Here is a 27,851-nt window from a genome sequence, read left to right as displayed (position 1 = left end):
CTAATGTCAAAATGAGGATGGATATCAGCTCTGAGTTATCAGTTAAACTTCAGGAAGGAACATCATCTGTCTGCCTCAGGACATGATCATCAATTTCATTCCAGTGTACCAGCTTTACATCTCTCCATCCATCCATCCCAAAGCAGGCAGGTGTCCCACGTCCGGGAGAACAAAGGACATGGTCCAAAGTTTGTAAGTCACGACAGCTTAAAAGTGCATCCAGATTAAAATGCCTGTCTCAGAGACACGAACATCGACATGAGTCCATGACTTATCCACGTTGCTTTCCATATTTCTGCACAAAATGTAATTTCCTCAACCTGTCTCTCTGTCAGAGCTCAAAAGAAAAGCCGATAGCTGACTGTTTAGTTATCCTTTATTGAGCAGGTGCTTTTATTTAACAACTAAAAATATGATACCTGCTGCTCCAAAACTGTAGGACAATATTTTTAAAATAAATTGAGACTTAATTTTTCAATTTTTTATAGTAGAGAGGATGTTTTCCCAATAGATAACATCAATACTGCATTTCATAAAGACTGTGGTAGTTACACCTTAGAGTTAATCAAAAGGAAAAGTCGTGCAGAGATTTTCCAGTGAGAGTCTGTCTCTGAAAAACTACGGGTTAGAGATGGGCCTCCCCACTTTGGGGCCCCTTTCCTGTACATGCACACGGGTTGTTTAAGGACACAGTGAACCAGGCTACCCGATCTAGGGAAGGGGCCGTGCAGGGGGAACAGTGACAGGACGGCCAAGTGGAAGAAACGCTCATGGATTCCTAGGAGCTCAGGCTGCTGGCTCAATGCTGGAGGAAGCAGCGAGCGGACGGGATTGGCTGATGTGAAAAAGGAGAGGGAGGAGCCTGTTCCCCCGGCGGAGGGATAGATTTATGGACTTCGCCGGCAGCGAGGAGAGAAAAAAAAAGAATGGAGGTGGAGTGCAGGGAGTGCAAGTGTCTGCCAGTGTGACAACTTCTTAAAGTGAAGTTACAGAATAGAGAGAACAGACTGTAGAGATCGGAATAGAAAGCTAGAACCGGCAAAATCTGGAATCAGGGAGAATTATTTGCTAAACATATGTTATATCAATGTCTTTAAACTTTAGATTTTGCCTGGAAGCGTTGCAGGTCTGCGGTTTTACACAACAGCCCATCACACCTGCATGCTTGGGGGAACAGGAGCTGCCACACAGAGCTTCTCCCATTCCCCCCCCCCCCCCCGCCCCTTCTCCATTTTCTCTCCCCTTGTTACCTTGTCTCCCCCTTTCCTGCGTTCCTCTCCTTCTGTTGCTCCCCTTTTCTGTGTGAGTGTGTCTGGGTCCTGCTGGAGAGGCTTTGTCTGTGAACACTGGAGCCCGGACCGACCCACGGGGGCCAGATCCATGAATACCCACACTGTGAGAGCCGCTCTTTCTCTTCACACCACTTTCTCTACTGGAATGCCTGAGCAGTGAGGTAAGGAACGCGCGCACACACACAAGCATACAGTACGAGCACACACACACATTTTCTCACTTTCCCTCCCGTACGCACACACACACACACCGCACTTTGCACACACACTGAGTGAGTCATGCGGTGATGAAAAGCCAGTGTTTTGTGTGTGAACCCTCTCACCCTGGACTCACATCCTGAGAGCCTTTCTCCTCCATCAGTCGCTGCCAAGCTCTCCCTCTAATTAAAGACCATCGGGTCCAATAGCGTTGGCCCAGCTTCCCCCCAGACCCTGCCCCATCCCCAGCTCACAGAGGTCCAGAGCGGAGCCGAATCTATGAGGAATGTGAATGACTGCGGTGATTAACAACTTCTCAGGGTTTCTAATTCCACCGTTAATGGTGTGCTTGGCCGCAGGACACATGCCAGCTTTACCGAGAGGCTGGCCTAATAGATACAGACTCCAGGTGAAAAGGGGACATCTCAAAAGAGTGAATTGACAATATTACTAGAAGGAATAATACAATATTTTCATTGAAGTCCGTACAAAAAAGTAGTTCTTTAAAGGAGTCTGTACACATGCTCACATAGGTGTACTAATAAATGCACACAGTAATCACTGCTCCGTTACCTGTTCAACAAACAACTGGCTTAAGGCATCCAGACTTTTCATGCCCAACCTGATTGTTTTCCCCAAAGAATCCAGACTTACAGTATGCGCTTCACTCGTCTCAAAATGTGCAAAAAGGAAAGATATTCTGGACAAAAGGCATTCAGCACAATCCTCTGGTATCATCACACAAGAATATAACAGCCGCTGATAACTATGAAGTCTGTTTCATGTCATCAATCCACAGGAGTGTCTTTATGGAGCTGCTGCTGGTATTCAAACACCACACAATGTATTACCTGCATAGCTGACAGTCTGACAATACATCCCTACATACCATTATAACATGAAGAGATGTGCGTTTGAAGCTTTCCAGTTGAATACATTCAGTTCAATCAGGACTTTGTACACTATGTGTCCTCTGTTTCAGTTACTGAGGACAGAAAGTGCTTTGGTTTGGGTGCAGGCCGTTCAAAAGACGTTGGCTCCACTGGGCTGAGATTATCGCTGCAGGACCTGAGCGGGCGGAGCAGCCAACAAACCAAGCATGAGAGCGAGAGGACATCCATCTGTGTGCAAAGTGCTTCAACTGTGATTTAATTCGGCTTGGTCTGTTCAAGTACTATTTTAAGGGGGCCATATTTGTGCCGCAACTTCATTTGCATAAGTGTCTCAAGCAGAAAGCGACGGAGCAGCAAACAATTAAGGGCTCTTTGGGATACTACTTAATGTTATAATAACCCAGATAACAAAATAACTACCTTTAACTCCTTCATTATCTTTTGTGGGTCCTATTAGGATGTCGCAACCCCCGTATTATGCAATGCATGAAGTCACACAGTGGAAACAGAAAGAGTGAACATGCAAGACACAACATGGTGGTTATAGGTGAGCGGATCACAGAGCAAACGTTGCTTTAAATCCTGAATATTAAAATGTTTGTGGAGACATTATGTCGGGAGCCAATCCGGATTGGAGCCGATCCAGGATGTCTTGTTGGTATTGGCAACACAAACAGGTTCAATTCCTTCGCCTGTTTGTTTGTTCCAGCAGGAAATGAACAGAGGGTAAGTGAAGCGCGTCTCTGTCCCTCACGACAGAGGCACAGGTAACTCTCTCCATAAATATTATGTCGATTATATCATATCCAAGAAACCTTCAAGGTAAGCGACGGGTTATATATCTTATTACTAATGCAGACCTGTTGAACTGGCACAATTAGATGCAGGGTCAAAATACATCTTTATATATGTGCTGTATTAAACAAAAAACCTGACCGGACATTATGCACACTACAAACTGACATGAGGACTATTGGATTGAGGCCATCACGAGGGCTTCCCTAGTTTGAGAGACACTTGACGTGGCAGTGAAGTCTTGCTTGTCACAACAGGCTGCCACCGCTCTGCCAAAATGTCGATCGGCTAACCCAAAGATAGAGTCATATTGTCAATCTTGCTCAGGAAATTACCCAAAGGTGCCTACGTGACTGCCATGATAAGAGCTGTATGCATTCTCTAGAGCAGCGGTTCTCAACTGGTCAAGCCTCAGGCCCCACTTTTTGCTTCGTCAATAAATCACAACCCAAAGATTTGAACCACTGCAGTAATATATATATATAGCACATGTTTTTTTGAATGAAATAAAAAGACAGCCTTGGAGCCAATCCTGGATCACTGCCTGAGCAGTTTTCAAAACCGCTTCTGGTCTCCGACATTTAGATTGATACATTAGAGATTTCGGCCTTCAAAATAAAAGTTTGACTTTTTACCGAGATTTCTTTTTTCTTCTCAACTTTTTTTTTCACATGCATAGAAGAACCACTGCTCTAGAGGATAAGGTAAGTAGTTTAAGCTAAGTATACACTGGACCTTCATTCAGGAAAGGAAAGACGTAACGCAATCCCACAATATCTTGCAGTCGTAGCATTTAGAAAGACAAAACATTCACGGAAACGACGACCAAGAAACGCGGATCATGTGATGGTGCTTTTATAGCATTTTACAACTTGTGCCGCAACAGTGTGTTAAACCCAAAGAGGAAATAGGAATGTTCCCTTTTTGCTGGAAAATGACCAAATAAAGTCATCATATCGCATTTCTTCCACATTTGAATGTTTGATGACACTGACAGATGTGTATGCCTAGCAGGAAATGCATTTACTGCACAAGGTTTTATTTATTGGAAATATTTGTTCATGCAATGTTAGTTTTCATGTGGATTAAAACATGTGAACAGGAGGGTTCGACACGCTGGAAATTGTGGTTTCCCCCTCAGTCGCCTCATTTAAGTGCAGTGGGATTCTCTTAGCATAGCGGTTGTCTTTTCCGAGCTCCGGAAGAATTCTGCTTAACATCTTTCATCAACCCTATGACGTTTTTTCCCTGGGGTTAGGGAAAAGTGGTGAGGACACAGGACCTGATTTCTTTGACAATTTCCCCGCAACCCCAGGCTTGAAAAACCTCCCTTTCAGAAAGGTGTGGGTGATGTCACAGACACTGCCTCCTTTTAGCCTCTACGGTCTACGGTCACGCCTCTCACCTCCAACCCGCTTTCGGTAAAGGCATCGCTCTGTGTCACCGGGTTATTTTAATGCACAACTAGCGGAGTTTGGAAAATACCGAACATAACACAGACATTACAAGACTGTTACACACGTCTGGTGGAAGAGGAGGGGTGACGGTCTGAATATTTGAGACGGCAGTAATGAGTCTGAAAGAAGAGAGCCGCCGTCAGTAAAGTCTAGCACAACAAACCAGCGGCAATTAAGTTCAGTAATGAGCCTTTCTCAGGCAACGACGGAAAGCTACAACACATTTAAATAACTACCTGCATCACGATAAATATGAACAGTATATATTATAAAACATCCCTCACTGGCATTGTTTACCAAATAATAAATGGCATTGGATTTTGTTTGTTATTCGAAAAATGTATGAGCTTCTGATTCTCAATGAGGTGCAGTAAGGGCCATCCCGTGTGTGTGTGTGTGTGTGTGTGTGTGTGTGTGTGTGTGTGTGTGTGTGCAAAGAGGTGCAGTAACAGACTGCAGAGGCAATTCGTCAACTTAATGACGTCTCCTTCAGGTGATTATACTACATTTGGAGCCACAATGGGCGTCTGAAGAGAATCTGAGCCACACTTTGTCTTTCAGAGTCTGTGGGGATGTTCTGAATATCGAGTTGATTTTTTAAAATTTTGATTGTGAATGTTAATGAATTTACTTTCTTGAGTCTGCTCTGTTTGCTCCCTTCCCAGTTTGGTTTCCATTGTGTCTTTTGTTTGGCGACCACCAGGCCAACCCTGGTTTCATCTTTTCTTAATCACATTACAAATAAACACCAAAGTCTGTATTTTCTGCAATCTGTCCCTGTGGCTGTTTGGGACTTAGGGAAGACAGGTCCATTTTCCTTTTGCTGCTAGACCACCTTTAGTCAGGGCTTTATGAGTCTCCTTTCTTAACATGAATCACATTCTTTTTTGTCTGGATAGTAGTTCATCCTTTGGCGTGACGGAAATGATGGAGTTCCACATCATTTCATTTGCTTGAGTAACGTTTTTACAAACACTGGATTTGGAGATTTGATTTGATTTATAATAGGTTTAACAAAGCTCAGGGCCGATTCTGTTTGGCTCAAAGTAGACTCTAATATTCCCAAATTGCACAGTTTGCAAAGTTATCCTCTGAAGTTTTTGACCGCAAAAAATGTGCCAAATCATTCACTAACTAACATCCGTAGCATGTCCCAAACTCTGTCCATTTGTAGTTTTTATACTAACATGTTATCGACTTTGTATAAAACCATTATATTGTGTGACTGTTCAGGGGTCTTCCCATACATATTCCCCTTGTTTTACTGCATTCATTTCCCTGGCTTGAAAGTACCACCAAAATGTCACTGTACTCTTCCTCAACTGTGGGTCAGTAGTTCAGATGAATGACTCAACACTGTCTCTCTCTCTCTCTCTCTCTCGAGCAACTTATTTTGTTTCAAAAGCCATAAATCAGACAACATTGATGGGTGTGTTTTCCAATACCACTCGAGACACGATTCAGAATAGTGGTAAGCCATTACGAGAAGAAAATCCTCAAATTTAGCAAACAACTCACTCCAGTGTGTGTGTGTGTGTGTGTGTGTGTGTGTGTGTGTGTGTGTGTGTGTGTGTGTGTGTGTGTGTGTGTGTTTAATTCAGTAGGGTGTGTAGACATCACTGTGGTTTCCTGAACCATTGTGTCTGTGTTTGTCTGGTGACTCATTTGCACTTTCACTTGTGGTGAGCAAATGAAACAGACTGGTGATTCGACCACATTTCCAGCACAAAAACTGAATCACTTCCTCGACCACACACACTCACAAACACACATGTTCACATTCGGGAACTATCAATCTCTCTGTTGTAGTCTTGTGGACTGCGTAGGGCGTCGGGCGCAGATTCACACAAGACTACACCTTACTGTGTGTCCCTACGCGTTTCCACTGCATGCAGACACACACAGAAAACAAACACACACACAAATTAACTTGTGAGACTGTAGCTGTGAGGCTGGGAGGGAGGCACGGATGCCGACGGTGGGCAGAGGGACTATGGTCTGCAGTGTCTCCCGTCAGCGCCGACACATATTGCATCTACCAATCACATTCCCGAAAGCCTCATTACACACCGACCCGCATAATGACGCAGCCGACTGTCAGACTCCGCCGCAGAGCAAGCAGAAAAGAAAGACGAAAAAAAAACAAGAGTCATCTCCAACAGTGACGCTGTCTTCATAAAGTAATTCAAACAGAGATAAGAGATACAAATATTCTTCAAAAATATGTTATTAATCTTAATACAGTTTAAGTATACAACGAAGTTCATGAGCAAATTCTGAGCATGCAGTTTTACAACATTCAGTGTGTTTCAGTCAGCCTATATATCTCCAGACTTCTGAATCATTTCACTGATTTAAATTAGTCAGATAAAAAGTGATAGTCTGATATTCTCTCGATGTTTCCATGACCTGTAAGTTTGCCGGGGGGGAATATTTGGCCCTTTTCTTTGTCTCCGGTTGAGGAAGGGACGAGAATTCCTTCGCCTCCCAATATGTTTTCCTTTGATTTTCTTTCTAAATGTCGACTTTTAAAAATGTTTGATTCTTTTTTTTGGATTATCACTTTTTTCCTAAAAACTCTGACTTTTTTTTCTTCTAAATTTCGACTTTTAGAAATCTCCCACTTCTTGTCATTATTCTAACTCCTTCATGTTGCCCTAACCATCTTCTTTCAAAGAACTCACACCTTTTGTCTCCACATTTCTTTTCCTTTTGATTTACTTTTCAAACTTCAGATTCTTTTCTCCAAATTTCGGATTTTTTGAATTTCTGACTATTTTTTTATTATCACTTTTTTCCAAAAAGATCAGATTTCTTTTTGAAATTTCAGATTTTTTTGCTAAAATCTCAACTTTAAAAAAAATCTGACTATTCTTTCAAAATTATCACTTTTTTCCCTAAAAATCTGACTTTTTAAAAGTCGAAATTTCATTCATTTCTAATGCGGAATTTCGGCGGAAAGTAGGCAGGGCCTGAATTTTGGACAGAAGTGATGTTAGCACCCTCATACTCCCTCAAACACCCTGGTAATATCATGTATGACATTGTTACAATTCATTACTACAGCATGATATTCTATAGTACACACCATGTGAGATTCACTACAGATTTGTGTTGTTTGACAAACGATTGCTTGAACACAGCTTTAAACGCACACTGCGAGGTTAAAACGTTGAGACAACAACCACGCACACATCTCAGCTCACAGGGAAATATCCTCCTCTGAAGGAATAGTGACATGTATGGTAAACTGCCCTCTGTCTCCTGCCCACTGCTGTCTGTTGAAGACTGCAGCAGACAATGCAAAAAGCCTTTTCTCAGATGTGACAAAAGGACAAATCACATCCAGGGTTGATCGGAGTGCAGTCCAGTAACAACAAGGCTCTTATCAGTTTAGAAGCCCTGATGGGAAATAAGGAGGTGTACGACCCCGACCAAACTCTTCTTTTCCTCTCCTCAATGACAACTAGTGATGGCTGTAACACTGACCTTGAATGAATGTCTTACTCATCTATAATGACACACCATGGAAAGATTTCAGATCCAGGTGAGCTGAGGTGCAATCCAAATTCATAGGAGATGGAAATTAGGAAGCGAGTGAGGTGAGGGGTAAAATACCTTCTATTCAAACTAAAAATGTCGTATTCATCCTTCATTTTTTCAGTAAGCAAAAGAAAATGTGATGTCAAGGCAACAGGGTCAGCCTAGCATTAGCTGTTGTTGTCAGGAGTGATGCTGTGAGTGAAGGGTTTTCATTCTAAAAAAGCATAATTTTAGGAACAGTGTGTATTTATCCGACAGACAGGTACCAAATTCAAAATACGGTGGAAAAACAATCAACATGTTAAGCTTCAGTTGATAACAGCATATCATTGTTGTTTAGTTATAATAAGGTGTTTATCTCATCCATTATGTATTAAAAACTGTTGTGCAGAAATACACCACAGCCAGGAAGCACCCTTTGAATACCATTTTCTTTTTTTCTCTTTACTACTACTGCTGCTTTCTTTGCTGCAGTGCGCTGTGATTGGCTGAAAACGCGCGTCAAGTCATTTGAATTGTTGTCAGGACGAGGAGCGTTATTGGCTGGCGCTCAATCCCCACTCCACTAGCACCAACCATCCACCTACCATGGCAGTGTGTGTAGATGAGTGGGTAAGCAGATGTGTGCATCAGGTGGGGCTGCGCTCCTAAGGAGGAGGGGGGAGGGGTGGAGGAGGCACCAGGGGCCATCTCAGGTAACAGAGCACCAGCACGAGCTGCTTTTCACTACACTTGATATATTTTTAATACACAGAGGGACAGGGATGCAGCGGAGACAGGGATAGTGCTTTGTTTGCATTTACCAAGAGTGATGAATTCATCTTGTGAATTTATCCCTGTGGGAAGAACACGAATGGTAAAACAAGGTCACTCGAGGATAACGTATTTTAAAGGAACATCGATTTCTAAAAAGGGCTGAGGGTAATTTGCCTTATGATCAACAACAACTAGAGTTCATCCATCTCCATAATAGGGAAAGAGACATGTTCACTTTAATCTATAATCCATTATTTTCCAGATTAGTCAAAGTCATGGCCTCTCTGAAGTCATTCACCCCTCGTCGACTGTACAAGCTTCAAGCTCTCGTCAGGGCGACACTTCAAAGTTCAGCGTTATTGGCTGGCTGGCATCACACAAAGACCTCAAAGTGACACTTTGGTAAAAAAAAAAAAAGAATTAGGTCACACCAGGGCTGCGAGTCGCTTCATGCGGTCCTCTGATTATACGCCACAGTCACAAACAGCGTCGACGCCACACACAGACAACACAAACACAGACTCACAGCGGGGCAGTAAGGTGAAGTGGCCATCAACAGTTTGTCGCTGCGTCACATCACAGCACACTTGGCAGATAGGAGTGACGAAATGGGAGCGCGCGGGGGGGGGGGGGGGGGGGGAGTATTTTGTGGTGTTGATGCTCGTGTTGTATTGTGTGGAGGGCAAACAGTAAGTGGGTGTGACCTCCACCTGCAGGCCAGCCCAGGAAGTGAGACTCAACTTACCGGTGGGAACATTGGTTTCTGCTTTCCATCCAATACGGAAGTTCAAACAGACACCTTACGGAAGAGAGAAACAATGATGATTAGATCGCAATCAAGCTTTAAAACCTTTAACAACAACGATTATTAGCTGGCGTTTATCCGCTCTGGTGATCCACATACTTCAGTAAATCACTTTTTTTATCAGAGCAAGAGTGGCTGTTTCGCAGATTAGGGTCAGGATTTGGCTGGGTGTTATGTAACCTGGTATATGGGCCAGAATAATAGTATTACATGTGAGATTGCAGTTCAAACGGGAGTCATGGTGGTGAGCGGCAGGCTGCGGCAGACAGCGTCTGTGTTCTCAGGCTGTGTCTCACAACAGACAGACATCCCCAAGAGAGTAGTCAAAGTCTGTTTTCTCCTTGCCTCGTTTCATTTCTCCTACCCCATCAGTTTGTGTTCGCCCCTTTTTCCTCACCCACGCTCTGCTTTCCTGTGTCCTACATTTAGTTTTTTTCTGAAATTCCCTGATGTCGCCCCATTGCCACACTTTGATGCTTTCACTTCCCCATTTAGTCTCACTGTGACAAAGTGCCAAGCAGACAATGCAGTTCATCCCGCTGTCAGAGCTCAGGGTTCATTAGGAAATAAAGTATACAACACAAAGGACAACACAGACAGACAGACAGACAGACAGACAGACAGACAGACAGACAGACAGACAGACAGACAGCCAGACAGACAGACAGACAGCCAGACAGACAGACAGACAGACAGACAGACAGACAGACAGACAGGTGGATGGAGGGATAGATTGATAGATGGATGGAGGGATAGATGGGTGGGGGATAGATGGATGGAGGGATGGATGGATGGAGGGATAGATGGAGGGATAGATAGATGGAGGGATAGATGGAGGGATAGATAGATGGAGGGATAGATGGATGGAGGGATAGATGGAGGGATAGATAGATGGAGGGATAGATAGATGGAGGGATGGATAGATGGAGGGATAGATGGATGGAGGGATAGATGGAGGGATAGATAGATGGAGGGATAGATAGATGGAGGGATAGATGGATGGAGGGATAGATGGATGGAGGGATAGATGGAGGGATAGATAGATGGAGGGATGGATAGATGGAGGGATAGATAGGTGGAGGGATAGATGGGTGGAGGGATAGATGGATGGAGGGACAGATGATGGAGGGATAGATGGATGGAGGGATAGATGGATGGAGGGATAGATGGATGGAGGGATAGATGGATGGAGGGATAGATGGGTGGAGGGATAGATGATGGAGGGATAGATGGAGGGATAGATGGATGGAGGGATAGGTGGATGGAGGGATAGATATGTGGATATTCTTATCTCGTCTCTGGATAGAGGGTCTCATTAGGGTCTTGTCAATCTGTCATTGCCACTTCTGCTTTCTCTCCCTTGCTCTAGAAGGGTGGGATATCCGCATTGGTTGCTATGGCACCAGACGGCTCTTCGTTTCCTCAGACAACGGCTAACTGCGATTGTGTGTCGGTGTGTCTACTCAAGTGCGTGTGTGCGTATCAACATGTCTAGCAGTGTGAAGAAGCAAGGCAGGCACACACACACACACAGACACACACACACACACACACACACACACACACACACACACACACACATATATAAGACCCCTTGTGTGAGCAGGTGCGGCAAAGTGATAATCATCACTGTCTGGCGTCTCTGTGCCACCACGGCAATCAATGATAGAATCCATTTAAGATTCATAATCCATGACAGGTGAGCCGCGCTACTCAACATCATGTTACGTGTTTAATTCACTTTTTTGATTTATTTATGAGATCTGAATGGGGTTACAGCTGGCATGTAAGAATAACCTCTATCAATCCCATTTCTGCTTGCTGTGTGACTTCACAGAGCAGCACTTCGGGGCGGTCGTCCCTTTTGACCTGCCCTTTTACTCCGTTTGCACTCCAGCAGATGGCAGTGTCTGCTCAACGCTACTCTCTGCCTCTCCCAAACTACATCCTCTGAATGTTTATTCTAAGCAGTGACAGCTTCATTTCTCAGAAAACATGTATTGACTTTGCTTAATTTTTGCCAAAAAACTAACAAAACTAAGGTTCCTTTTATTTTAAATCTACAGTCGAGCTCAGCATGTTGGCACATCCTGGAAAAGCAGTCAACTCCTAACCGACAAGAGAAAACAAAGCCTTGGAGTAGAGGATTCATAGTGAAACACAACTGTGATTCGCCAAATATCCAAAGCTTCCATTCCTCAACATTTTCTCCACAAGATGAATAGAGAAGTCAGTGAGAGCTTCAAATGTTGATGGTGAAAATCTGTCTAAGGAACTCTGACAGCTGTAAAGAAAGGGAGAACTTGAGTCTGTCTGTCTGTCTGTATATTCCTGTGTGTGTGTCCGTGTTTGTATATGTGTGTGTACGTGAGGAGGCCGTGGTGTTGGGTGAAAGAGGTGTGTTTTTTTCCACCCTGTGGGGCCTCAGGCTGGGGCTGGGCGAGGTGGAGCTTCGGGGAGGCGCAGCGTGGGGCGGGCTGTTTCAGCTGAACTCGGTGCACTGCTACAGCACTCGGGGCGTGAGGTCACAGAGTCCAGCATTCCTCCAGAGCGCTGTCTGTTTACACGACTGCCGCTGCGCCGGGGGGGAGGTGGCAGCTCTGCATAACTACGCCAGCAGATAACAGTCATTACTTGTATTTATTTTCATCTACCGAGGAGATAACCACCCTTTATTCATTGTCTGAAATCTTAAGGCTTTTTAATCCATTTCAACGCTTCCGTTTTTTACTGTAGAAAAAGTCTGAAACGTCCCAGAGACTCAGGAACAGGATCTTTGCCTCAAGGTATATACAGTCAACCCTTTGTTTATCCTGCAGTACAGGCAGAGTGATATGCTGTATGCTTCCTCTGTTCACCTTTTTGTTTTACGTGCACAGGAGGTACTGAGGGAAACACAGGACTGTGTATGCACTTTGTAAACAGTCTAACTCAAAACTAACTAAACATAGAAGACAGCACCTGCAGTGCACGCAGTATTTATGCAGCTTGTCAAAATGCACAATGACATCATAGATACTGCAATAAGCTAAATGCAGCTTTATTTGAAAGCTATTCTACTTATATCTGTGTAAAAGTTATGAATATTGCTTGTATGAACTAGTACATGCAAAAGCATACATTAGATTAACACTAAGCCAAACAAAGCCTCAGATTAGCTGCTGAAACCTTATTATATATGGAAATAACCGGGCTAAACAATATTGATTATCCGGGGCAGGTAAAATGCCGCATCAGACTTGCAAATGTACATATTAACACTTTTTACAGACAAACATTGTGTTTTTGTTCTGATCCATTTACAGATTAAAGATTAAACATGCTGTGGTCTTTGTCGTAAACAGCTTCTGAAACCACTGGTTATGGGGCAGGTAAAATATCATTTAAGGCAAGTAGATGAAAAACATTAACGAGGTTGTACATATAGTAACTGTATATTAACGGTTAGGAAAATAAGATCCCTTTCGTAATTTGGAAATTCATTCCCAAACACCAAATGATGCATATTGCGTCTCGATGAAGTCGATATTGTATTGGTTGTTTACTTCACTACTGCTGGGTGTAAATGCCTCCCCTGACAGAGCAGTCACATTTAAGTCAGAAGCATCCCTGAGCAGAACCGAGGGGCCATACCAGAGCGCAGATTATCTGGGGTGTGTCGGCCTAAAGAGGACAACCTCCTCTCGGGTGGCTCATCAGGTTATTTATGCTGGATAGTTTGAACTTGGCAGAGAAAAGATTCTGCTGGCCTCTCTGCAGAGCTAATCTGGGCTGAACTTTGACTGTAGCTCCTCTGTGCTGCTGCTCTCACATCCCAGAGCCTCGGAGCCAGCTGGTCAGCTCCAGGGGAGCACAACAGAGATGGGGAGTGACACCCAAGCCCTAGAGAGACAGTGCTCTGACTGTACTGCCGACCAGGGAGGGGGGTATGGCTGTCAAAGGCTCCATTGTTTGACAGGCCAGCATGGTTTCACGTGCAGCGCATGATTCTCGCTGCGGGTCTGAACTATAGCCCAGTCTGACCCAAACTGTCCGGGAGGATGTAGCTGTGGCCTCCCTGGGCAGGTTAAAGTGTAACCGTGCCCGTGTTTTCTCAGGAAAGTGTGTTTATCTAGAGGACCAACACGGAGGCCCTTTTGTTTAACTAAGTAGTGAGGCTCGCCCTAAAAGTAAAGCTCTATGAAACACACAGGAACCAGGTGGCCCTTCTCCATTCCATTTACTGCTATTTAGGTACAGTTTGTTTGTTTACTTGGAGTGGAAAAAGCAGAATGCTGACACAAAAAACAAGGTACAATTAAACAAATATCTGTAATATCTCAGAGCATGAATGGGAGCTGAGATTTCTCATCCGGCTCAATAACAGTGTTTACAAACTCAGAAAAAGAGAGGCATCTATCGTCTGCAGAGAGGCAAACACCCACAGCCAATTAAATGTAAATAGTGTGAGGTAAAGGACCGTGGACACACTCTCACTTTTCCTGGGTGAAGGACGGAGCCAGCAATTGTCAATTAGGGAACACTGTTCTGAGTGTGTGGGAAACACTGATAGGCCATTTATTCCAAAATGAAGAACCTCAAGGGGCCCTGATGTGCTTTTTGGGTTTGCCCATTCCTGGTGTGCGTTATATAGGTTATTCTGCATGTAAATAGTCTGCAAAGGCTAAGATCACACATCTCTCACACACACTCCCCCCTGACTGAAACGCCTCCATTGGACTCCTTTGTTTATTTTCGTTGCCTAGTGACATCACTATGTAACACTCGCGCTGCTATTGGCTAACGCTCCAACACATTGTACTTGATAGGCTAAGGGGTGGGACATCTCTAACTGGTTGACCAATCACAACAGAGCCGGGCAGCTTACCAATCAGAGCAGACTGGGCTCTGGTTTCAGACAGAGGGTGAGGAGAGGAGCTGCAGCACAGGCAGTATGAGAAAAGTAAAGAGCTTTTTGAATGTTAAGCATGGAGACATGTCCCAGTAGAGGCAGAGAATACTGATATGAACCTGAATAACTGCACAAAGTGAGATTTGAACTGATGATGATAACAGATGTAGAGTTTAGGAGTCCCCAAAGTTATTAATATTCATCCTGAAGGGGACATAAATGTCAAAATGTCAATGTTATGCAAATCCATCCAATATTTGATGAGATATCTCACTTGTCAAGTTCATAGAAAACTAAATCTCTGTTAACAAAACATGTCAACTGTTTGTTAGCTACAGTTCCCAGCACAGGGATTAGCACGCCAGCTGCTGTCAATCGAACACATCCAAGGAGTCCCTGAGCCGATATGACAACAAAAGTGAATGTGGCTTCAGTTGGATCTGACAGAAGACGATTTAGCCTGAACTACTGGTTAATACGTTCTGGTAAAGAAGGACAAGGAAGGTAGACTAATGTCTAAATGTCTTCTTGAGGACGAACCAGTAGGTAGAAGCTATAGAAAACATTTAAGAATGATGTACATCAAATAGATGAAGTTAATTAGATTGTATTGCAAACTAAGGGGTCACAAGGAGGCTGTGGTGCAGCGGGATAGTGCGCTGGGAAAGGCACTCCACTCGCTACTGTGGGGATTTTCCACAGCATTCAATGTATGTTAGTCGCTTCGGACAAAAGCGTCTGAATAAAATCCCTACAGCACTGGCAGGGTTTAATTGGTCAAAGGTCTCTCTCTACGTTTAATTTTTTGCCAGAAATGTTGTACACACACTGACCTGAATTGGTGACCTTGCAGCTGATCTGAGTTTCATGCATGAGCGAACTCGTGTTAATATAATAGCTCCGGGGTTTTGAGTGGATCACATCGAGGGTCTGTGTGTGTATGGATAGGTGACAGATGTTTAAGTGAGATCAAGAACATGATAAGAGTTTGAAGATGAATGCTGCCAGTGCCAGAAGGAGCGGGTTAAGAGTTGAAGAAGGAGCCAATATTTAACTTTTCCAAACAAATAAGTCAATCAGCCATATTAGGAGACACTTTGAAGTGCACACACTATCTTTTTGCTTCCTAAGAAAACGTACAGTCAACAAGGATACCACATCCTGGAAGCAGATTCAATTTATTTTCTGAGGCTCACGGGTCTGTATTTTCCACTCATGCTGCTGGTTCAGCCCACGATGCTCAGGCTTACTATGAGGAAATGGAGGTTAGCAGGATGGAAAGGAAGATGTTGAGCAGCGAGGTTAAAAAGGCAAGAGGTTGAACCTAAGCGGCTAAAACATGAAGTTCAAGGCTAGATGATTACCTCCTTCAACATTCTAACTCCAGGTGAATCACTCATTGCTTTAGATTCTAATAAATGAACCGCTACCACAATGAAGCAATGGTTTTCGACACCAATATTGGTGCTATTGTACTGTGTCTTCATCACGAAAGACAAACCTCTGTCCATCTACTGTTTAGGACAAAGTTTGGCAGAACGTTTTAATAAACTCATCATTACCTGAGTGATTTCCTGTCCTCAGGTTACCAAATGTTCAAATGCAACTATGCAACCCTTTTGCACATCAGAGATATTATCCACTGAGAGGGACCAGAGAGAAGATAGTGGTGCAGGCATTTTTGTAGGCTGACCTAGTAGTTAGCATCGGTCAATCGACTAAAAGAAATGGGACTTTTCCATTGGATTCTGGTACATTTTAGACACGTGTTTATGAAACTTCACACCTTTTGCTCAGCAGGATCATCTCCACTTATTGATGTCACTTTGGGATTTTTCAGGTGTTATTGCAATTGCCAAACAGTACGTTAAAAGCTAACATAACAAATCACACACTGTTGCATGGCTGCCCATCACCAATGCTAAGCTAAAGGCGGCTAATGCTCTGCGTGATTTCATGTCACATAGAAGCTTCGGACATTCACGAGCGGGAAATTATGCATCTTAGATCATCGGACCAAAAGCGATAATCTGTGAAGCTTAAGTTCCTGTAGCTTCAGTCCTCATTTCATAAATCTTACCAACAACACATTCAATAAACCGTTGAGTTTGAGACGAGGGAACTGGAAGAGGTTAAATTGGTTACGGAGGTATTCGTTACCTTTTACCGCAGAGGATGAATCACAACAGCTGGAGTTACTGTTACCACTAGCAACTACCAGTGAAAACAGAAAGGAGATCTGGGTGATTGATGTGGTTGAAGGGATAATTGAATGCAGCCATCCCTGAGGGGTAATTGAGAGCAACAGGAAATGCAAGGTTAATGCAATGTTTGCTTTCTAATAAATCAAAGGGGCCAGTATGAGGGCCAAAATAACCTTATTTCATATATATCGTATCAGCGCATGTCCCAAAAATTGAAGTACAGACATCCCAGTAGACTCAATAGCAGCTTGTTCCCCTGAATGTTTTACAGTATTTATTCTGTTCAGTTCATGTCTTTGTCTTTGTCGATATCTGCCTTAAAAATCCAGTGATGATCCAGCTTTAATACAAAAAGAAATGTGGATCAAACCCTATCTTCCAAAATAATATGAACTTTTGCACAGTCACCAACTTAACGACTCGCTGGGATGTGAGAAAGTCCCGAGTGCCACTGACCCCGCTGTAAATCCAGAGCCCAATCTGCAGCTCTGTGCTCATTATTTTAAATTCAAAAACCCAAAACCATAGCCTTCCCAGGCTGAAATTACACAAAAATCCAAAATAGATGCAATTCTGGTTCAACATCCAGTAAGAGGGCATAAAAAAACTAAATTAAGATGGAAGTTAGTCTAGAAGGAACCGCAGGAAAACCACATAACAAGGTTTATGATGTGTGACTCCCAGTTCAGGACTCCAGAGTGCCACCATCTTTTTGTGCACACTGGTATCAAGTGCAACAAATCAAGTGCGATATGTTGCACATTTTAATTGGTCGCCTGACATTAAGCAGGTCTCTCTATCTGTGTATGTGTGTGTAGCGTAATGAGGCACTTGCGAGTCTTTTACTTTTAACCACGTCACAACCTGGCAATTCACAATGGGTTGAATGTTTTTGTCAAGAGAATTTTTGCAGTGCCCGTTATACCCGTACCCGGAAAATTCAAAGGCAGAGGTCAGGTTTAATATCATATTCAGATGTAGGCGACGCACCCCACTGTCCCTGTACTGTTTCGGTACTTACCCTAATCTTTTAGCTTTTACAGATTATTAACATGCACAAAAACCTGTTTAACACACCACAGGAAAGGGAACCCCCACAAAGCTATAAGATCTATAAGAAACACACACTGTGAGACCCTCATCACACCAGCTGGAGACAAGGACAGACCTATGAAGAGCTGCTCGACACGTCCTGCCAACAGGTTCCTCTTCACAGGGCACCTCTGTCACATGTGTTACCTGAGGAGGATCAGACAGGAAGGCAACATCTGGATATGTTCTGAGGGCTGTAATTGTAGACGCTCTTAATCCCCTCACAGTATGTTGTTTATTTTGGTCCTGTTCTACAGTCAATAACCCGATTTCTTAGAAGCAAGCACCAGGTTACTGGGACTGACGCGGTGAGGCCCCACAAAGCAGACAGAGATCCGACTTGTGTGGAGGCACTCCCTCAACAGTGAGCCGTCGTCAGCGAAGAAACAACCAGGCTGTGGGCACATTTGTCAAGGAAATTTAAGACTGCTTCATGTGACATCATGAGCTGGCATTTTCTAAGTGAGAAGATCTTTTGTTTGGTATCGAGGAAAAGCTTAGTATGACCTATCAGATTTTCTTGTGATCAAAATGTGGACGTGAATTTATTTTAGTTTTTAAACTATGATGCTTTCAGGAGTTTCCCTTTCCTGTATCGTGTTATATTGGTTTGAGTGCATGTAAATGCATGGTCTGATAAGGCTAAAATCCAAAAGAGATCTCTCCCACACACGCACTGCCGCCCTGCCTGAAACGCCTCCATTGGACTCCTTTGTCCAGGTAAATAAAGCACTTTCTGAACACTAAAGGCAGAGCGTGTCCTTAAAGTATGGGAAGAAAAGGGGATAGAGAGAGAGGGGAAAAGAGAGATGAGAAAGGGTCAGAAGGGCAGAGTGCGGAGAGAAAAAGGGGAAGCAGCATGGTCATATTTTACAGCCGACAGCAAGCGTGTGGTCTGGCAGGCACACCGGGAGTTGGTTTATTAGAGTCGTCTCTTTTACGAGGGGCTGTCCTACCTTACAAAAAAATGAGCAGGTTCAGGCCAGTCGTCTTCACCCTCTAGCTGGACACAAGGAGAGTCCTTACAAAGATGCATGTGTACACTACAGCACTTACACTACTTATGTGCAATCTATATTTACATATTTATATTGTAATTACTGGTTGGCACATCTGACCTAATTTCGGCCCCGCCCACTTTCCGGTGAAAACACTGCATCAGAGCGAAGCGGAAAATAGAAGTGTCTTCGTGTCTTAAAGCTGCTGAGTCATATATGGCTTCCTCTCCAGAAAAAGGAGAGTAAAAGAAACTATGTAATTCAGGAATCTCAGTTTCAGTGTCAGCCTGCTGCCTGCTACTCGTCCCCCGGCAGACCGACCGGACATCCATCCCCTATTTATGCTCCGTAAAAACAGAGCTGTCTGCCATCTGACCAGACATCTGACACCATCTTCATATTTCTGGAGTCATTATACTATTTCTGACCAACAGAAATATCGTTTTCTGGAATCACTTTAATATTTTATGGGGAGCAACGTTCCAACCCAGTTAAGACAAAACTCTGTCACTGTAAAAACACTGCTATGAAATATCCCATTGGAATGGCCGGCTGCCAAATCATCACTTTTATTATGTCTAAATCGTATAATGCTACTACTAGGGTGGGCCAATTGGAAGAAATAACTCATTGTGATTAGTTTGACTCATTCAGCTGCAATATGAGCGAATGAACACATTATCGTAGCATTTCTTAGATGATCCGAACCAACCGAGGATTATTTATTAAGTCTGAACGATAGTGTTTGTAGGCTTTAACTTCTCTGCTTCTATACAACACTTTTTATTGTACAGAGTACTTCCCTTTGAATATTGCACAAGTCCATAATGCTGTTTCCATAAAGCCCTGCTAACATTTGTCATACCTTGCATCTGTTTTCTGTCTTTATTTTATGAACGTGTGTTTCTTATTTAATATATTACTCATTCATCTTATGTTTGCCTTTTTATTACAGTAACACGGTACACTTCCCTGCTGCGGGACGAATAAAGGGTTTCTGATTCACACACACCGTATATCACAAGGCTTCCTGACACCTGCAAGAGTCAGACCCTCCCAACATCCACGCAAATCCCCTACATAACGAACAAAGCAATCAGCACGAGAGACAGTCTTCACGTGTGATTAGTTTATAGCTCCTCTTCACATCACAATAAAACTATACAGACCTGAAGGGATTTTAACTTCCATGTGAGGATTCTTGTTGAAACCCTTTAAAAAAACAAGCTCAAATGTCCACAAAAAGAAACAAGTATCTGCTTCCCCTTAATCCTCATTATATATTATAGCTGAGATAGTAAAATGACTCCTCACCAAGAATGATGCTCCAGTAATTCTCAACATAAATGTGTTCAAGTAAAAAAGAACAAGTTGCACCACAGATATTACCCAAATGCGTCAAAGAAAAACATTTAGAATTAACAGATATTTTGTTGATGCAATCAGCCTAGCAGATGTTTTCACTGCCACTAATGTTCTGACCTTTGCTTTGGTTAGGGATTACTCTAAACCATTTAGTGAAATGGAGTGTGATCAGAGCAGTGATACTTTGAGCCTCATGCCTGGTAGCGCAGCGGAGGTCCTCCTCCGTCACACTGACCCCAGTCCCTTAAAGAGGACCGAGGAGGATTTTCAGGTTTCAATATTTGCATTTTGTGCCTCTGCTGTGACATGTTTACATGCTTTAATGTTCAAAAAGCTCTTTATTTTTCCTCATACTGCCTGTTTTCACCCTCTGTCTGAAACCAGAGCCCGGTCTGCTCTGATTGGTTAGCTGGTTGGCTCTGTTGTGATTGGTCAACTGCTTAGAGATGTCATGTACAATGTGTTGGAGCGCTAGCCAATAGAAGTGCAAGTGTTACATAGTAATGTCATTATGTTCCTGAAATAACCAAAGGAGTCCAAAGAAGGTGTTTTCCGGCAGGGGGGAATTTAGCCTTTGCAGACCATTTACATGCACAAAAACCAGGATAACACAGGGAGAACCCCCCAAAAGCATATTAGGGCCTCTTTAATTATCCTGATTGCAATGATCCATCACATCTGTAATAAAACAACACAAGGTTTCCAATAAGAAAAACTCCTCATTCTCTAAAATACAGCCCCGGACCAAATTAAGAGACCACTCCAAATGTTTCTTAAATCTTTATCTCTACATGTGTGGCAGCCATTCCAGTGTGTGTTGAATTCCAACACAGAGAAAAATGTGCAAAATCCTCCCTGAAACATTACTGAAATACAGAAGACATCAGAACAAAGTGTACAAACATCAGGTTTGGAGGCAGTCAGGAGCCTCAGGCGCTGGCCATGACAGTGTAACCTTCAAGCCCGGCTGTTGTTATTTTCCATAGAGGTCAGCAGATAAGAATGTGAAGCATGCAGAGCCTGAAACATGCCTTTCTTTTCCCAATAACACCCACCACTTTTTGTAAACACTTATTGAAACTACTCCCATACTGTACCACCAATTCTATTGTTTCTATTCAAATAAATCCACCTTTAAAGATTCATTTAATTAACTCCATCATCGTACTCCACGCACCCATGCAATGTCTTCAGATATGCCTGTCCTACACGAGGTTTGGATCATAATTGTGAGAAAGATCGTTAAATATGGAGCCGTGATGACGTTGGTCAGTACTTCCAAGAGCAGTAATCATTGGAGAGAGCAGTGAGAAAATAGGAGAGCTATTTTAACCTGTTTCCCCGCAGGATATCCTTTGACAGCGAGTAAATTGTCAAGCTGCCTGACGACAGACACTAGCTGGAGCTGATGCTCAGCCACTCTGAGTGAGCCGAGGCTAAAACTGTACATATTTATGGAACTAAGGAGAACAATTAGACAAGATGCTAAATACATTGTTCCATATTATAATTAAACTGGGTTTTATTTAACTAAAATAAAAGTTTTAAGCAGCTACTTTTCGGGATGCAATTAAAACTGTATTGCCAAATCTCTACCAGTGGACTCATTCCCACTGTTGCACAGGATTTACTATCTGAGATTATGTCCTGTGTTTATTGGCTTGTACTGGTTTGACATGTCTTTATAAAGTCATGTGTTGGTTGGTGTTTATAAACTGGGAAGTGGGGTGGTACTGTTTTTTATTTTTGGTTTGTGAGGCATTTTGTGTTTCCTTCTGCATATGAAAAGTGCTATATACATAAAGTTTGATTGATATCACAATCCCTCGTTTGCCCTTCAGGTTGAGTGCAAAAAGTTTAGAAATTATTCCTGGGATACCCACTACGAACGGACGGATTAGATTAGATTAGATGATTAAAAAAACTGCAATCATTAAATGTGTTAAAATCAAAGAAGGTCAAAAAAACACAATAAAGGCCCAAGAATGAATCCCGTTGTTGTCTTCTACTACAACACAAAATACTGCAAAACAACAACAAGACAACAGCTGTAGCCTTTATGGTTTTACCAGGCTGCTCATTATTTTGCATATCACTTTTCCAAAGGTCTTCTTTTTATTAGGTTCAGAATTCTGGACACTTCTGGTTCTTCATGATTGCTGAAGCTTTTCTGATCAGAAATAACGTGAAGCTCGAATACATTCTCCAACGAAGTCCCATGATGCTCATTTCACTTTTAAGGAGAGCCACTTCTTTTGTTCATTACGACGGGAGTGATCAATTTCTCCTCGTTTGACAACATCCATTCAAAGCTGTTTATCACTGCTGCACTCAAACAAGCAGCCACACTATTTCAGCGATTAGCAGGCTGTGTCCCAGTGTTGCATTCATCATGCAGCAGAACGCAAGCAAGCATTCATCATGGCCTTGGCGTGAAAGAAAGAAGTGGAAACACAGCACACAGAAACAACTTCACACAATACGAGTGCCTTGAATCACTACTGGAAAAGACTTGCCAGAAATATTCAACGTGGGATTTTTTATTTTTGTGTACAAAGCAAACTCAGCCACAATGTTAAACTCTCCTGAGACAACGATAATTAACCAGCAACACTTCAGCTAAATTAATTACTTTTACGGCTATGAGATTGGAGAAAGGGTTTGTCTTTTTGGGTTTAAAAGGTAGGCAGCTGTTACTTGAAGCAGCAGGAGTGAATTCGCTCTGCTCTGGAGACATCACACTGTCCTGACGCTTCCTGTGTGTGTGTGTGTGTGTGTGTGTGTGTGTGTGTGTGTGTGTGTGTGTGTGTGTGTGTGTGTGTGTGTGTGTGTGTGTGTGTGTGTGTGTGTGTGTGTGTGTGTGTGTGTGTGTGTGTGTTTATTTCTGGACATGTGAGATGTCTGAACGAATGAACAAAAGATAACAAGACATACCCTGAGAGAACCGGAGCAGCTGAGTCTAATTGAAAGATGAACCTCAGAGCAGCCAATGCATCATAAAATCCAACAAACACACGCCCCCACACACACACACACACACACACACAAAGAGATAAATAACACCTCTGCTGTGTCAGTGCAACAGTACTGTACTGTTTACTCGAGGCTGTCACAGATGTTGTACAAGGTAAAAACTTTTCCTCTTAAAGCGCCACACACCAGAGTAACTTCAGCTGTTTGAGAGTAACTTACCCTGCTGCACACAAGGCTGCTTGTTGACAGTCCTTCATTCCAGCTCGGCTAGTATGTCCCTCAAATTCTTTTCGTCTCAAGATGGAGGCAGAAACTCCCCAAACACAGTTCCTCTGCTGAGAGTTGTTCTTGTTTTGAGTCCAGCGGGTCCAGCTGGGTTTCTCCCCAGCTGCAGGAGCTGCTAGCCTGACAGCAAACAGAGGAACAAGCGGTTGGAACGAGAGCGAGCGGAGAGTGCTCGAACATACAGGTGCATGCTGACTCCCAGCGAATGCAAACAGAGAGAGGCGTACAGTAGACAGCTCAGAGGAGCTCAGTATGAAACTCCTTTGCCGGTTGTTCCTCTTATGGACTCCAACCTCACTCCACCTCCCTCCTCCTCCTCCTCCTCCTCCCTGCACCTCCCCTCCCTCTCCTCTCCAAGACAGAAAAAAAAGAACTTGAAGTTTCTTTTTGTAGCCCTTTTTCCAAAGGTACAACACCAAAGCATAATTCACAGAACAAACCACAAAGTTGAAGCGGAGCAACCCAGTGTGAATTGTATTTTCATCCAACAAAAAAAAAACCTAAAACATTTGATACGTATTAAAGTAACAGGTCTAGAGGTCATTTAAACTAAACACTTTTTGGACCTAGTACTTGGATCCTTTACTTATATGAAAAAGTAAAAATACCAACACACTTGTGAGGAGAAATGTCTACCAACTGCATTGTTTCGTATAAGAATTGTATATTAATCAATGGCTGTGTGAATGTACAATTTCTATTTTGCCATGTTGATGATTGAGAACTTAAATTCAAGTTTAAAAAAATATCAATGATAACAACGCAACTTAAAGTCCCAAATAAAAAAAAGAAATGAAGTAAATTTCTAAAATGAAATTATCCTCATTGTGGGACAATTACATGATTTCTGAATCCCCTTTAGTATCCGAAGCAAAGGGACTAATTGTAAAGTGTTATGTTATTCTATTAGATAATATCATTCTGTCTTTATTCATGAGGAATACATGTTAAACACTTTCAACAATTATCAATTTGACAGTTTAAAAGGTACACTTCTGTCTAGATTATGAGTATTGCACTCATGCAACTAGATATGTGAAAGGTATATAGTGTCGAATGTAGTGGAAAAGAAGTAGAAATTAAAAGAAATTAAGAGTTCAAATTACACTTTAGTATATTAAATGAATGAATGCAGTCCAACACTATGATATCTGTCTATGGAGAGGTAATGATTTGATACAGAGGCGAGGAGGGAGAGGAACTCACTGATTGTTTACATGATTATTGTATCCACTCTAATAGAAAATGTCTGAGGATACATTCGTTCAACAACACTCTTGTTTACAGCTCCTCTTGAAGTAATTTAGAGTCAAGGCTAAACCGAGATGCACTGAAATGCAAAATGTATTTCTGTCCAAAAAGGTCACAGCGACATCTTATTCACAGAAAATGCCCTGACAACGAATGCATTACTGACCCGTACTGGGTATTTAAAAAATGACAGAGTATGTGTGCATTACTGGTGAGTAAAGTGCAATTCAGAGCAATGGTGTTGAAATTTTAGATTTTTAAAAAGAGGTAAAAGGGAGGGCCTGCTGAGGCTTTTGGGAACATTACTAAATGCCTCCCTTGGGCTAAAGCTGGCTCCTGCTAGCTCTCACTTGCCTAACATTTTGAGAGACCAACAGTGCTTAAAGGAGGTTAAAAGCAGAACTGACAACCAGGAAACCAGGGTCCAAAATGAGCCCTGCTTAGTTAATTCGGTGGAGACTTTGCTCGTTAATGCAACCTACACTAAAGATGGCCTCTGTGTGTGTGTGTGTGTGTGTGTGTGTGGCTGACATCTGTATCTGCTGTAGAGCGCTCTCGAGCCGGTTCTGCCCATCTTGAGAACATGCAGTGGCCTCACTAACTCGTGACAGCTGTGTCAAACCCTATTAGAGGTCAGGATGACTGGCTCCGTTGTTCAAAGGCCAGAGCTGGAATCACAAAAAAACGCTTCTATACAAAATAATCACAGCCTTCTTCAGGTGTAGTAATTATAAATATATACTACTACTACTCTACTTTTAAAAAATGATAACTTTCATTTATTTTAACAAAATTAGCCAATCTAACATTATCCAAACTCATCTTGTCAACAAAAAGATGTATTGTGGCAATGTTTTGTATGTATGGGACAGGTGTTGGCAGAAAAGTGCAACTTAAATGCTTATTATTTATGTATACATTTAATAATGATTTGTATAACAATTGCACCATCTCAAATCCGTATTTTTACAAGGACAGATTATTATCAGACTATCTTTCATGCAAATGTTGTTGATCAAAACTCTCAGATCTAAGAAGGGGTTTTCCCATTTTCAAATGAATGTGTTCCTTTTATTTTTCCACAGCTCTACTGTACTGAACGACTTTCACTGCTTTCATTCACACTGTTTCCTGGCACAGCAGGAGGCAGCGTTCAGGATTGAAAGGCTATAAGAGTGCTGCCGTACATAAAAAAAACAGCCAAAGTGAGTTTTGGACTCTCTGGATACAATTACAATCACCATGTTAACAGTACAAGGTGTAATATGTCTGAGTTGTGTCTACAGCATAGTGTGAGGAAAACAGGGGAGAATGGCACCCAAACCAGACAGCAGCCTGTCAGTCACAAGGTAACCCCATCCTAGAGCTTTACTCTACTTTATTTATGCGTCTATTTGAGTCAAAAAAAGGACCACAAACTGAATAAAAAATGCCGTATTGAAGCAGAATGGAAACTAGTCTTCGAAACCATTGACATAAGTGAGAAGTAGAACCATTGTTTCATAGACTGCTATACAATCAGACTTCTCGTTTCAACCAGTGGAAACAAAAGTCACATCAGTAAATCTGTTTTTACAGAGAATATGTTAACATTTGCACAATGATATATACAATAAAAATGTGTTTGTTTATGTATAGAATATTGTAGGAAAATTTAAACCGGAAATTAAAATTAGACCATTCAGAGAATAAACTGATGTTTTAGACCTACTTACAAAGTGCTGTAAGACATGTTGAAGAGTGAATGCATCACTGAACACCTACCCGCTGCCTGCAGAGATGTTGGAGCTTGCTGCCACAGCCCTTTGACCCCTGCAGGGAGATGCATAGATGAATGGTAAATCAACCTAACCGATAACTACCACGCTTACTTTTGATACTCAATGCCTGTAAATTATAATATGCATCAGCTGTTTCAGTGGTATTATTAGTAAGTGGCCATCAGTCATTTCTCTGATAGCAGGTTGTCTAATGACTGATTTAATAGACACACACACTAAGAGCTGAAAATGAACACTTATCTCAACACTGTGTCACATTTGATGAAAAAGTCAAAAGTCATGGGGTCAAAACTACTGCGTAGACAATGCTACATTAACCATTTTACTTTAGGAAATTATTTTACCTTTTTTCAATTTTTCTATTTGAGAAAAACATACATTTAAGAACATGTAGTGCACGTAACCCCCATGGATGAGTTTAGCCGTAAAGTGCAAGTGTGAACTTCTCTGCAGGAACTATTACTGATATTGGTCATCAAACAGCACCACCTAGTGTTCGTTTTGTTTCACACTTAGTCTGTGTGTGAATATGCATGAGTGAGCATCTTTTAAATAGCTCTATTGGAGCAGAGGTGGGAGAAGTACTCAGATCTTGTACCAGTGTAGGAATACTCTGTTACAGTAAAAGTCCTGCATTCAAAAGGTTACTCAAGTAAAAACAAAAGTACAAAAGTATTAGCATAAAAAACTACTTAAAGTACCAACAGTAGTCATTGTTTGATTGGTCCATTTCAGAATATCTCTGATATGTTTTATAATTATTGATCATTAAAGTGTTCTCAAAGCTGGTAAAGGTGCAGCTAGTTTTAATGGCTTTGTATACTGCAGGGTAGCTGCTGAATTTATTCCAGGTGAACTAAAGTCTGATTTAAGGGTTGATTATATTTACCATCATTAATCCAAATCTGCCTAGCAACTAAAGGGATTACATAAATGTAGTGGAGTAGAAGTACACTATTTACATCTGAATTGTAGTGGAGTAGAAGTGCATGTACCTTCCACGGAAATTGTACTGAAGTACAGAACTTGAGTAAATTGTTACTTTACACCAATGTATGTATGATTTTAACTGGAGTGAGTTTTAGATTCACTGCGCATTACGGTAGAGGCCTGTAAAAACCGCCTTCAAAATAAAAGCGCTTACTCTTACTTGTCAATTACAAATATACCTTAAACAAACCTAATAACACACCTTACATATTAATATATACTGGAGCTTAAATAAAGAAATATGTACTAAATAATGAAATTAATAAGAATTTACTACCACAT

The 27,851-nt window shown here is 42.2% G+C and overlaps 1 protein-coding gene across 1 annotated transcript in view; it reads right to left on the bottom strand.

The window, feature by feature from the left end:
* snx19a (sorting nexin 19a) overlaps nucleotides 1-27,851 on the bottom strand; it is an 89,922-nt gene that overhangs the window by 60,948 nt on the left and 1,123 nt on the right. The window contains 2 exon segments of the mRNA XM_063894282.1: nucleotides 23,482-23,667; nucleotides 26,563-26,610. The gene's annotated coding sequence lies outside the window, so the exon portion shown is untranslated.

The sequence above is a fragment of the Eleginops maclovinus genome, chromosome 11 (genome assembly GCF_036324505.1).
Source record: "Eleginops maclovinus isolate JMC-PN-2008 ecotype Puerto Natales chromosome 11, JC_Emac_rtc_rv5, whole genome shotgun sequence".
Classification (NCBI taxonomy): domain Eukaryota; kingdom Metazoa; phylum Chordata; class Actinopteri; order Perciformes; family Eleginopidae; genus Eleginops; species Eleginops maclovinus.
This window is presented reverse-complemented; position numbering and strand designations above follow the sequence as displayed.